The sequence below is a fragment of the Dipodomys merriami genome, unplaced genomic scaffold, assembly GCF_024711535.1.
Source record: "Dipodomys merriami isolate MVZ:Mamm:240054 unplaced genomic scaffold, mDipMer1.0.p SCAF_2, whole genome shotgun sequence".
In the NCBI taxonomy this organism is placed as follows: Eukaryota; Metazoa; Chordata; class Mammalia; order Rodentia; family Heteromyidae; genus Dipodomys; species Dipodomys merriami.
Genome location: NW_027203381.1, coordinates 38,294,582 through 38,308,142, shown reverse-complemented (window position 1 = coordinate 38,308,142; position 13,561 = coordinate 38,294,582). Strand labels below are relative to the sequence as shown.

The window sequence follows — 13,561 nt, the reverse complement described above, 5'->3', positions numbered from 1 at the left end:
TTTCTTCCCTGCCTCCCCAACTCCTCCCTGCCCTCTCCCACCCCCAACCCTTCCTACCCCCTTCCCCCACAAAGTTGTAAAGTTTGTTTTCAACATAGTGTCTTATACATTGTTATACATTGTTATACAATTGTGTGCATTGTTATACATTGTTACAATGGGTCATCCTGTATCCTTATTTCAGCATTTTGTTTTTTTCCTTCACCTCCCCAAATTAGAAAAATGTATATACAAGATGTAGGACACCAGAATCAAACACAGTGACAACAGGGGTTATACCATGGGGGAAGAACATACAAAAGAAACAAAAAAAAATCACATAGTTCATTATATATACACATTAAAAGCAAGGGCAAGAAAGATAGAACCTCTTATGTCTCTATCTTGGTGTTCACTTCACTTAGAATCAGCTTATATGGTCATATGTACATAACTTTTGGCCTTTTCTGCTTGTCCTAGACATATACTAGTTATTGCAAATAAGGGAAGCCATGGGACCTATGTTTCTTTGGGCCTGGCTTACTTCACTTAATATAATTTTTTCCAAGCCTTTCCATTTCCTAACAAATGGGGCAATGTCATTCTTTCTGATGGAGGTGTAGAATTCCATTGTGTATATATACCACATTTTCTTGATCATCTTGATTCATCTACTGAGGGGCCTCTGATTTGGTTTCAAATCTTAGCTCTGGTGAATAACGCTGCAATAAACATAGTTGTGCTGGTAGCTTTAGTGTGGTCTTGTTGGTGATCATTCGGGTAAATGCCCAAAAGTGGGATTGCTGGGTCATAGGGGAGCTCTATGTGGAGTCTTTTGAGGAACCTCCATACTGCTTTCCAAAGTGGTTGAACAAGTTTACATTCCCACCAACAATGAAATAGGGTTCCCTTTTGGCCACATTCCCTCCAGCATCTGTTGTTATTAGATTTCTTGATGATAGCCGTTCTAACTGGGGTGAGGTGGTATCTCAGTGTTTTGATTTGCATTTCTTTTATGGCTAGGGAGGTTGAGCATTTCTTCCTGTGCCTATTGGCCATTCTTATTTCCCCTTCAGAGAAGTTTCTCTTTAAGTCTTTAGCCCACTTATTTATTGGACAGTTGTTTCTTTGAGGATTTGTTGTTGGGGGATTTAATTTTTTGAGTTCTAAATATATTTTAGATATGAGACCCTTGTCCGTTGTATGGCTAGTAAAGATCTTCTCCCAATCCGTGGGCTTTCTATTGATCTTGCTAGCTGTGTTTTTTGCCATGCAGCTCTGCAGTTTCATGCCATCCCATTTGTCCAACCTTTCTTTGATTTGTTGTGTTTCTGGGTCTTTATTAAGAAAATTTTGGCCTGTGCCAAGGAGCCCTGGAGTTTCTCCTATACCTTCCTGTAATGTTTTCAGGGTGGTGGACACTGAATTCTTTACATCATGCTCTAGGGAAGCATCAGAGGGCTTTGCAAATTTCGGTAACAGTGGCATTCCATTAAAGGAGTTCTCATCTCCTATGTGTGTGATGAAGAGCATCATCAGAAGTAAGCTTTGCATGGTCTTCTGGTGTATAACTGCAGGGCCACTGCTACAGAGCGCTTTGCAGTTCAAAGACAGGAGGAGGAATCACTTGGAACGACTCTTTGCCTATTTCCATCCCTTCCTTGCCCTTCTCTGGACCTCACTTAGATGAGAGTGTCTCTCCTGATTCAATCTTTCATTTAGGATCCCAAGCAGGAGAGCTCAGGCCCCCATCTGGAGTCACTGAAGCCAGAAGAGGGAAAGAATCCCTGCATTTTTACAAGCCCCAAGGCCCTCAAGGCAAGATGTTTTTTGTCCATTACAAATAGGCATTTCATTTTTTTTCTCTTCCCCTCTCTCTTTGGCTTATTTCTGGTTCAGAATTTTTGTGAACTAAGATCAGATGTTAGCTCTGGAATCCAAGAGATATAGACTTAACTCTTGGCTGGACCTCTTTCTCACTGTGTAACCTCAGGCAAATCACTTAGCTTCTTTCAACTCTGGTTTGTCTCCTTTGTAGAGTGAAGACAATGAGAACCATAATGCCAACCCTCTAGGGTTGTGCTGAGGATTAAATGGAATGCATTTAGGGTATGGAGCATGATGCCTGTATATTATACATGCTTCCAAAATGCTAGCTGCTATTATGGAGTTGGAGAAGCTGACTCGAGAGAAGACAGAAGAAACTCAATACTGTAAGTATAAATTTCAGAGAGGCCCAGAAAGAGTGACTAATCAGATCACAGCACTTACTCGTGAAATAAGCATTCTTGAAAGTCTTTTATTTGGTCAGACATGATAGACAAAGAAGCTCTAACCTGCTTCAAAGAGATAATTGAGAGACAGAGATGCACAAATGTTATGATACACATAGTTTTTACAACTGTAGAAATGTCAATGTGCTCCTTGCTTCATGGGGCTGGGGGAATGAAAAAGAGAGCAGAGGCTGGAAAACTCCTTGTGGGTCTCACAATCTCTGAAAGATCCCCACTACTTTTGAATAGTGCCAAGCTGAGGGCCAGGCCTTTAACACATGGACCTTTAGAGGGTAATCTAGATGAGGAGGACAGAATTAGTACCAAGAACAGAGACTCAGGTTTACATGGATCAAAACCTGAGTGGAAAGATACATGTAATCATTTTTTAAAAAACGGGTGCTAGATTCTGTTATCTCAGAATTTGGGCTTACAGACTGATCCATCATACCACAGTAGCCTCCCTAGTCCACCAGTCCATTGCGGGATGTAAAGTTATTCTGTTACAATATACCTGTAAAGGCATTTTGAACAAATGGGACTTTTATGATCCATCACCATATAAATGTTTATGTTCGGAGCAATAAAATTAAGAGTGTCGGAAAGACACCACAAGCACATTCCTAGTTCCAGTTGATATTACCTTTTCCATACAAATGTGCTTCCTGTCATTCTTGCCTGGCTTTCACATAAATCACCTCAGTGTTTAAACCAGTTTCAGTTTTATGTGAGGACATGCTGCGTCGATTAAAAACTATGCTGAATCAATTTCCTTTTACTCGGCTAATTATTGTAGTGGTGCTATTTGAATTGCACACCGGTGATGCTGTCCCTCAGGCTCCATCCTTCTTGACAAATGTTGACTGTGGTGTTATCATTTCTATCCACCCCATCTCAACTGTTACTTGCAGATACAACCTCAGGATTTACTTGCCATCTTTTACGGTGTTTCACTTAACCAGTGTTACTAAGTCCCTATAAGGTACATGGTATGCAAATACGAAATCATAAATGTGATCCCTTTTATCAGTTGGCAAAGATCACCATCATACTCTTTCTGTGGACCTGGTACCTGGTTGGACGGCACCTATGTGAAATGCCAGCTGCATAGACCAGTGGCTTCAGGTAAGTTTCTTAGGAGAACACTTGTGGGAACCTAAGTTTTACAACAACAAAAACAAGAAACAACAGCGGGCCATGGTAAAGACTCAACTTCACAGTATGCATAGCAGAAAAAAATCCCATCAAAAAAAGAAGTGTGCTGGGTGCTGTTGGCTCATGCCTGTAATCCTAGCTATGATGGGGGCTTAAGATTTGGTGAATTGGGGTTCAAGACCAGCTGGGCAGGAAAGTCTGTGAGACTCTGTCTCCATGGATAACAGACTGTCTTCCAAGGTATGCTGGGAAGTTTTAACTAGGCAGATCCAGGCTCAGGTACTTGCCTGACAAAAAACAAGACTGGATCTTAGAAATAACTGGTAAAAAAGAAAGCATTGACTTCATGGCTCAGTGGTAGACTACTTGTCTTCTGTGAGGCCCTAAATTCAAACTGTAGTATTTCAAAAACAAGCAAACAAACAAACAAAAATAAACAGTGGGAAAAATTTCTAAACTAATAAGCATATTTAGTGAAAAAGGATGAATTGCTATGTAGAGACCACATGACTTTTTGGGAGGACACTTTTTTTTTTTTATTTTTTGAGAGCCATTAAATCTATCTCATATACAAATAAGGGCAATGGCTATATGTGGGCAAAGTGTCTGGTGATGGAACCAAATTTCTTGGATTGACAATGAAATTAAAAATGCTTTTTTAAAAAAAATCACTTAAAAAACTTGTTAGGAGTGGATGAAGTGTAAGCAGGATGGGTGAAAGGAGGGAGAGAGAACATAGGAAGATGGAGTGCATTTTCTAAGTCTTAGAAAAAGATCAATTATCCAAGTCATATATCTTTAAGAACTGATATAATTTACTGGGCATGGTGTTGAATGCCTGTAAGCCCAGCACTCCTGTGGCAGTCAGTGGGCTTTCTAGATGGAAGTCAGCCTTGTCTCAGGCCCCACCCCCCTCAAAAGAACTACACCAAAACAAAATAGAGAAGTATATCTACATTTAATGATTATTCTTTCCTAGAAGAGGAAATGTCTTTTAGCTTGACCTTTTTCCTCTCCCTGCCCCATACACACTTCTCAAAGCATGTAATCTTGTTTTCCCTCTGTCTGTGATGAGGAATGGAATGGCAGGCAGGTTCTGGGCCTCTGGCACCTTGTGGCTTATGTAATTCACGAAGGCACATTGTCAGTGGTAGGAACAGAGCAAGGGACAGAGTAGAAGCGCCTCTTTTCGATGTGTTTTCCTTGAGGGCTGCTACAGACTTCCCAACATTGAGAGGCCCCCAAAGCTTCTGAAGAAGAAATTTTGAATTTTCTTCCTTTCTCTTCATCTTTCTGTCTTTGGGAAAAGAGTGGCAGGAGAAAAAAATGGGTCTGAGAACCCACACAGGGATAGAGGAGGTGAAACTTTTTGCTTCTGGTTTTATTTTCTTTCTTCTTAAAAAAATCCCAGTTAAAATGAATATTACAGAAGCTATTTTTGCATTCTGTTTAAAATTATTTTTTTTCACAATTCACATCTAACATGGGGAATCATTTCAGCAGAACTGAGAAATCTCTCCTAAGACTTGAACTCCATTGTTTGTAACACTTATGCATGCAGACACGCCATGCATTTGGACATAAACTCTTTGACAAACTGTCCTTAAAAATTTTTTTTACACACATTACCAGGTGCAATCACTCATGCCTGTGATCCTTGTTGCTCAGGAGACAACTGGAGGATGGCAGTTTGAAGTCAGCCTGGGCAGAAAAGTCTGTGAAACTCTTTCTTCAGTTAAACAGGAAAAAACAGACTGGAGCCATGGCTCAAGTGGCAGAGCACTAGCTGTGAGTGAAAAAGCTGAGTAAAAGGCCCTGAGTTTAAACCCCATTATCTACATCCTCCCCCCACCCCCGCCACCCCACACAATTGCATGCATAAGTAGGAAGTTCTAAGTAAGATTGTCATTTGAACAACCTTTTGTGTGAAGCTTCTTTATTAGCTAAATATTTTCTGATACATTATGTACTGTAAGAACTGAATACAGTGAGTGTATGTGGTTGAACTTCCTAAAACAGACAGCAAATAAGGTCATGGAAAGAGTTATCATTGTGGGTACCTGCCAGGACTGTCTAAGCAGGAGATATAAATCATATCTATATGCATATATTTAGTTGTGTATTCTGCTATAAATTAAGCAGACACATTGGTAGACATTGACAATTTATATGACTTATTTACCATGTACATAAATATTTATACATTGTAACCATATCATAAACATACTCATAGAAATTTATGTATGTTACACATTTACCTATCTGATAAATATATGACTAATATATATGATCTATACATGAATCTCAGAATGTCTAGCACTGTGCATCTATAGATGTGTATGCGCATGTGCACACACACACACACACACACACACACACACACACACACACACACACACAAAGAGGCAGGGTAATGCAAGAAAGCTCTTTGTTCTATGATCAACTACAGAAGTAAGGAAAGCTGGCTCTTAGCTGAAGTCCTGGGGGCTGGAGTGTGTGCTTCTGTTGCCTTTCACCTCCCTTGTCTGAACCCCTTGTTCTATAGTAGTTCTCTGTCTACAGAACATGTTTAGGGCTCAGGTAAGAAAGGGTTGACTAAAGGGAATTTAAACATCATAGATCCTAACCCTGACATGGATTGGAACTTCAGGGGAGTGGCCTATGTGCAAATTCCAGACCTGGATTTATTCCGTCTGCACCCCTGTTCCCTTTCTGCTTGCTCACTGCCCGAGGCTCTGATGGCCCTGGAGATGTTTACCTGGCAGAGACAAAGATAGAAAGGGCCTGGTTTGGGCCGGGAAGGTGGCTCAGTGGTAGAATGCTTGCCCTGCATGCATGAGACCCTGGGTTAGAATCCTTAGCACCACAAAAGCAGAAAAAAATCGAAGCTATGGCTGAAGTGGTAGAATGCTAGCCTTGAGCTGAAGAGGTGAGGGACAGTGGCCAGGCCCAGAGGTCAGACCCCATGACCGACAAACAAAACAAAACAAAAAAAAAATAAGAAAGGGCCTGGGTTCCAAAATCACCCTCGCCACCTGTTAATCCAGGATCACCCATTTCGGACTCTATGAGGAAAGTGTGTGTTTGAGCTACTGTACATTTTGGCTGGTTTTCTTCTAATAGTTAAAGTTTCCTTAAATAGAGGATTTAGAGCATCAATAAGATAGCTAAAGAGCTCATCACTAGAAAATGTTAGGAAGGCTTGACCAGTATTCCAGAAGCATAGAAATTGTAGAGATGTATTTATTTTCTTTGTTTCCTTTTCTCCCTTGAATATTGAAGAATCTTGTGCATTGTAGGCAAGCACTCGATCACAAAGCAATAGATGCAGCATCCCTTAAAAATTGTGAGATATGGTCTTCCTAAATTTCCCAGACTGGCCTCAGACTACTCATATTCCTACCCTGGCTTCCCGAGTGGCTGGAATTATAAGTGTGTGCTAACATGCCTAGCCTGCCAGATTTGATGGATGAGGTGGGGAGGGGTACGTGTGAAGATGTGGGCAGATCTAGTGTAATCACATATATGAAGCTGCTATAACAAACTCAGGAAATTCTTGAAACTTCCTCTGACAAGACCCCTACTCTTGATGAAGAGTAGGGATCTAGCCCAACCATCTCCTATTGCTTGGTTGAAATTCAAAATGATGAGTGATTTTCCCTTGGCCTTAGATCCTTGTTCTCCCTCGTGCATTCATTCAAGGAGTAATGTCAGTGACTTGTATGCCATTGTTCTTTCATTATTTTCATTTTAAAAGAGTCCAAAACAAAAGGCAATCTCCTAATTTTAAAAAATCTATTTTAAGTAGCATGTTTCTGGTATTGGGAACATGAGTAGGAAGACATAAAGAGGTATCTAGAATATCTCTTAATATTATAGCTCATGGCCAAAATATTGGGCAGCTTTCTATTCTGCCTAGATATTAAGCCATTCATAAAGACAAAAATTCTCATGGAGGAGGAGTCAGTAGTCATGTAACTTGAAGCCAATAGAGATCATCGGATATATTGAGCCCATTGTGTTGGAACAAAAGGATCTAGTAGCTCAGAAACTAAGACAGAGAATTACAAACATGCTCAAAAGACTTTGAGGAGGACCTCAGCAGGGGATAATATTAAAAAATATTAGCTAAGAATAAAATGATTTGGCTACAATATGCTTTTAGGCCTACATTTTAATTAGCCATACAATGAGTTCACATGTTCCTTTGAATACTTAATAGCTACCTGCACAATAGACTCTCTTGAAAATTGCATTAGCAGAATGTTTTCATATTCTGCCATAAATTAAGTAGTACAGAGAGGGCACCTTTATATTCTTCTATTTCCTTCTTAATGCACATTGGTAGACATGAGGATTTATATGACTTATTAGCTCATTTCCTGCCCACGCCTTTCCTGCCAGTTTTTCTTGTTGAGTTTTCATACTCTTTTTTTTTTTTTTTTTTTTTTTTTTTTCTGTTGTATGCCTAGCAGCCATTGGCTATTTTCAGTCTGCTTCTACCTCAGGAACTGAGCCCAGTTGTACCCAGAGCCCAATTGTTTTAGGTGTTGCTCTGATTAACACCTTCCTCCCAGGGCTTTTCATGCTGAAAAAGTGGTGGCAATTTGGGAGATCAGGGTCCTGATGTTAAATAGCCATTGGAGAGACAGAAGGATGTTCCCAGGCTGCATTATCCCTGGAAAATAGCAAGCTACAAGAAATAAACATGTAAATTCAGTCAAAGGGGTTCAATGAGTTAATGAGGGGTTAAATGGGCAAAGATTTAAACACAGGGCTTTTGTCTCCTCAGAAAAGAGCAACACCATTTTTTAGATTGGTAATTGAGGAGTTAAGCTTTTAGAAGCTCAAAAAACTAACAGTTAAAAACACTGAGAGTGTGCCCCCCCACCCCCCCACCCCCCAACAGCAGTTGTGACCTCTATCTCCAGGGTCCAAAGCCAGACAAGGGTCTTAATTAGCTGCAGAGAAATCTAGAGTTTTGGCAGCAACCCAGCAGACATTAGAGAAACAAAAATACCAGTAAGTAAAAGAGCCATATTTTGTCCCAAAAGTTAAATAGGAGAAGAATTTATATAACTTTTTGTTGTTTCTGTTTTCTAATTGATCACTTTTTAGTTAATTTTTTAAAAATTTAACATTGTCATTTCCACTTATTTCTTTCCTTATATAGGTTGTTTTCATTTATTTTTTAGTCTCTCTACATTATCTTACATGTGATTCTTTTCTGTGACCTTCACTTATTTTCTCTTGTTTTTCTTATCTGTTTATAGTCCTTTAAAGTCTTCAGATAAATATTGGAGCATCTTATGTATTTTTATTTGTAAGACAAACACATGCTGCTTATACAAATAATTTCTTTTTTATTAATAAATTTCTTTTATTGTGAAAATACCATTCAGAGGGGTTACAATTACATGAGCAAGGAAATGAGTACATTTCTTATCAAGCATTATTGCCTCCTCCTTTGTTTCCCCTTACTATCCCTGCCTTCCCATCCCCCCACCAAAGTTGTAAAGTTCGTTTTTCGATATAACATCTTGTACGTCTCATTGTTGCAGTGGGTCCACCTGTATCCTTATTTAAACAATTTGTTTTTTTCCCTTCCCCTCCACAAATTATACCAACGTCAAATACAGTGAAAACAGGGGTTATACCGTGGGGGAGGGACATACAAAGCAACAAAGAAATCATCTTATACATATGTTAGAAACAATAGCAAGCAAAAAAAAAAATTTGAGTCCTTATCTTGGGGTTCATTTCTCCTAACATCAACTTATCTGACCATTTCTGCTTGTCTCAGACATATCTAATTATTGCAAATAAGGGAAACCATGGGACCTATGTTTCTTTGGGTCTGGCTTACTTCACTTAGTATAATTTTTTCCAAGTCTTTTTTTTTTTTTTTTTTTTTTTGGGTCCGGTCGTGGGGCCTGAACTCTGGGCCTGGGTGCTGACCCTCAGCTCTTCAGCTCAAGGCTAGCACTCTACCACTTGAGCCACAGTGCCACTTCTGGCTTTTCTTTTCTGCTTATGTGGTGCTGAAGAATCAAACCCAGGGCCTCATGCATGCCACCTTCCCAGCCCTGATATGCCTTTTTCTATGTATATGTTTATATTTTATGTCTATATACTTCTTTCCTTTCACTTTTTCATTTTAAAAATTATCTTTAAGTAGTTATACAAAATAACTTAAAATTTGTCAATTTATTGGTACAATACATCTTTATCAATGTAATTTCTTCTATTGTTCTCCCCCATCTTACCAATTCTACCCCATTTTTATATTTTAAATTCCAACATGATGTTTTAAACCCATTATAAGAATAAGTTGTACACCAATTCAGATGCATGCAGATGCTGTGACTCATACAATCTGATTCTATTTAGAAGTATATAACCTGTATGTTATAGTGGTTCTTTTCAGGAACTATTTTTTAAAATTTTTTATTGTAAAGATACTATACAGAGGGTTGCAGTTACATGAGTAAGGTAATGAGTACACTTCCTATTGGGCATTGTTACCCCCTCCATTGTTTTCTCCCTACTATCCCTTCCCTCCCTACCTTCCCTGAGGTTCTTTTTTTTAAAATTGTGATTAAGTGATTACATAATTTCCCAAATTTCACAGTATTGTGGAATAATGATGCTCATTTAAAGTCACAAGTTCATTCTAACTTTCCTGGAGCAAATTGTCTATCGCGTTCTATAACATATAACGGTATACACATATACACTATACATGTGATCAGCAGCATGGGGATATTTAGTAGTGGTTTGACCAGATGAGTGGAAGTTCTTTGTTTCTTAAGTCCTGTTAATTTTGTCGTATCACCTAACATTTTGGATTTAACATCCCTTATCAGGGAGACCATGTACCGTTTGTCTCTTTGCTCTTGGCTTACCTTGCTCAACATGATTTCTTCTAGCTCCATCCATTTCCCTGCAAATGCCATTATTTTGTCATTTCTAATGGCTGCATAATATTCCATTGTGTATAGATACCACAATTTTTGGATCCATTCATCTGTGGTGGGGCATCTGGGTTGCTTCCATATCCTAGCTATTGTGAACAGTGCTGCAATAAACATGGAGGTGCATGTGTCCTTGTATATTGGTTTCAGGAACTATTTTTACATTTTTTTTACATTTTTTAAAAACTGTATTTTCATGGTACTGTACAGAGGGGGTACAGTTAACTTAAGTAAGGTAATAAGTACATTTCTTGTGGAACTTGTTACCCCCTCCATCATTTTTCTCGTTTGTGAACTATTTTAGAAACAATGTTTCTTTCTGCTCTTACCATTGTAACTATTTTACTTCTACTTTCATTCAACCAATAGTTGTTTTTTTTCCTTCTTAAAGTCTTTCTTGTGGCCAACTTTGTCTTGGTTTCTTACTGTATTCCCTCCACCCCTATTGGTTTTGAAGTGATATGGGCTTCAGAACACATTACTCCAAAATATGCAACTGGGGCATCTGAGAAAACAATAGAAGCTGCAAGGTCTCTGACCTTCAGCCATTTTCTACTGCAGCGATCAGGAAAGAATTCTGACCTTCCTTAAACTGGGTCATGACCTCATTCTATACTCATTCCACAGAGGCTCTTCCCATAACCCATCATAGGGCACCTCTGGGGACAGTTCAACAGTCTCCAGGCAGCTTCCTTCCATTTGTTATCATTACATCATCTCGCTTTGTGTCTGGTCATCTCTGTACATGACCCTGCTTCTCAGTTAACCCACATGAAAATATGAATTTCTCTGTGTCCTTGGATCTTGATTTGTGAAGGTTCCTTGTATCTTGAAAATCTGTCATGCTTCTTTAAATTCATATCTCAATAAAGGGATCTCAATTAAACTTTTCAATAAGAGAGGACAAGATTACTTCTTCCCAATGAAAGTTATGTACCCCTTAATAATGGAGATGTAGATCAAGTGGTACAGTGCTTGCCTAGTAAGCACAAGGCCTTGAGTACAAACCCCAGTACAGACAAGAGAAAAAAAAAGGAAAGAAAAAGAAGTTATGTGCATTATTTACTGTCTTTAAGTTTTTTCCCTAAAAACATGTGTTTGTTACTTAACACAGTCTATATTAATTATATTTTCTGTCCTGTCAGATGTCCTCTTCAAAGTTAGATGCTATTGCTATTTGATATTTTTAGTTCTATCTTGATTGCTTTTAGGTCCACAGATTAGACATTTTTATTTTTATTTTTTTATACAGTTACTGATTTGGGGGCTGGGAAGGTGGCTCAGTGGTAGAGTGCTTGCCTTGCATGCAAGAGGCCCTGGGTTCGATTCTTCAGCACCACATAAGCAGAAAAAGCATTGCACTGTGGCTCAAGTGGTAGAGTGCTAGCCTTGAGCTGAAGAGCTAAGGGACAGTGCCCAGGCCCAGAGTTCCGGCTCCATGACCGGCCAAAAGAAAAAAAAAGATTTTTTGCCTTTTACAAGAATGCACGTATGTCTTCTTACATTCCAGAACCTGCACTGGTGTGATTTCAATTCTTCTTGAAATATATATTCTGGAGTTTCATTCTGTAAAAGTCAGTGATAGGAAATACCTTAATAACCTTTTCTTAATTTATTTTTTATTGTGAAAATACTGTACAGAGGGTTACAATTACATAGGCAAGATAATGAATACATTTCTTTTTTTTTTTTTTTTTTTTTTTTGGGTCCGGTTGTGGGGCCTGAACTCTGGGCCTGGGCGCTGTCCCTCAGCTCTTCAGCTCAAGGCTGGCTAGCACTCTACCACTTGAGCCACAGAGCCACTTTCGGCTTTTTTCTTTTTGCTTATGTGGTGCTGAGGAATCGAACCCAGGGCCTCAGGCATGCAAGGCAAGTGCTCTACCACTGAGCCACCTTCCCAGCCCCAATGAGTACGTTTCTTATCAAGCATTGTAGCCTCCTCCTTTGTTTTCCCTTCCCATCCCTTCCCATCCATTTAAATAAGGATACAGGTAGACCAGTTGCAACAATGAGCAGTACAAGTTGTTATGTCGAAAACAAACTTTACAACTTAATAACCTTTTCTTTTAGAAAACATAGTCTGTCCTTCCTTCCTTCCTTCCTTCCTTCCTTCCTTCCTTCCTTCCTTCCTTCCTTCCTTCCTTCTCTCTCTCTCTCTCTCTCTCTCTCTCTCTCTCTCTCTCTCTCTCTCTCTCTCTCTCTCTCTCTCTCTCTCTCTCTCTCTCTTTTGTTGTGGGGCTTGAACTCTGGGTCTGGGCGTTATCCCTCAGCTCTTCAGCTCAAAGCGAGAGCTCTACCACTTGAGCCACAGCGCCACTTTTGGTTTTCTGAGTGGTTTGTTGGAGATAAGAGTCTTCCAGACATTCCTGCCTGGGCTGGCTTTGAACCTCGATCCTCAGATCTCAGCCTCCTGAGTAGCTAAGATTACAGGCGTGAGCCACTGATGCCCGGCCTTCCTTTTTCTTTCTCCCTCTGATTCTTTTTTTCTTTTGAAATTTTTACTGTAAAGGTGAAGTTCAGAGGTGTTACAGTTACATATGGCAAGGGTTGAGTACATTTCTTTTTGAGCAAATATGGAACACTTCATGAATTTGCACGTCATCCTTGCGCAGGGGCATCCTAACTTCTCTGTATTATTCTGATTCTAGTAAATGTGCTACTGAAGCAAGCATTCCCTCTCATCCTTTTCTTTTCTCTCTTTCACTCTTGCTCTCTTTTTTTGGTGGTAATAGCTTGAACTCAGGGGTCTTGCATGCTAGACAAGTGTCATTGAACCATGTCCCAACCTGTGAGTAGATAAGAATTTCTCCAAAGAAGATACTTAAATAGCCAAGAGGCACACAAAAAGATGCTCAATATTTCTATCATTAGGGAAATACAAATCAAAACTGTAGTGAACTACCACTTGTTATTAAAACAATAGCAAATTCAGCAAATAAAAAATGTTGGTAAGGAGGCAGATAAAGTAGGATTTTCTTCACTGTTGCTGGGGATGGGAAATGATGCAGCTGTGAAAAATCAAGTGAAATGTTTTCAAAAAATTAAAAGAAAGATTAAAAAAATTGCAATCCAGGGGCTGGGAAGGTAGCTCAGTGGTAGAGCGCTTGCCTTGCATGCATGAGGCCCTGGGTTCGATTCCCCAGCACCACATAAGCAAAAACAAAAAAAAGCTGGAAGTGG

General features: G+C 39.4%; 1 pseudogene; it reads right to left on the bottom strand.

Annotated features, from left to right (window-relative positions):
• Positions 1 to 12,948: 12,948 nt before the first annotated feature.
• LOC138832646 (U6 spliceosomal RNA) lies at positions 12,949 to 13,049 on the bottom strand (annotated as a pseudogene).
• Positions 13,050 to 13,561: the final 512 nt, after the last annotated feature.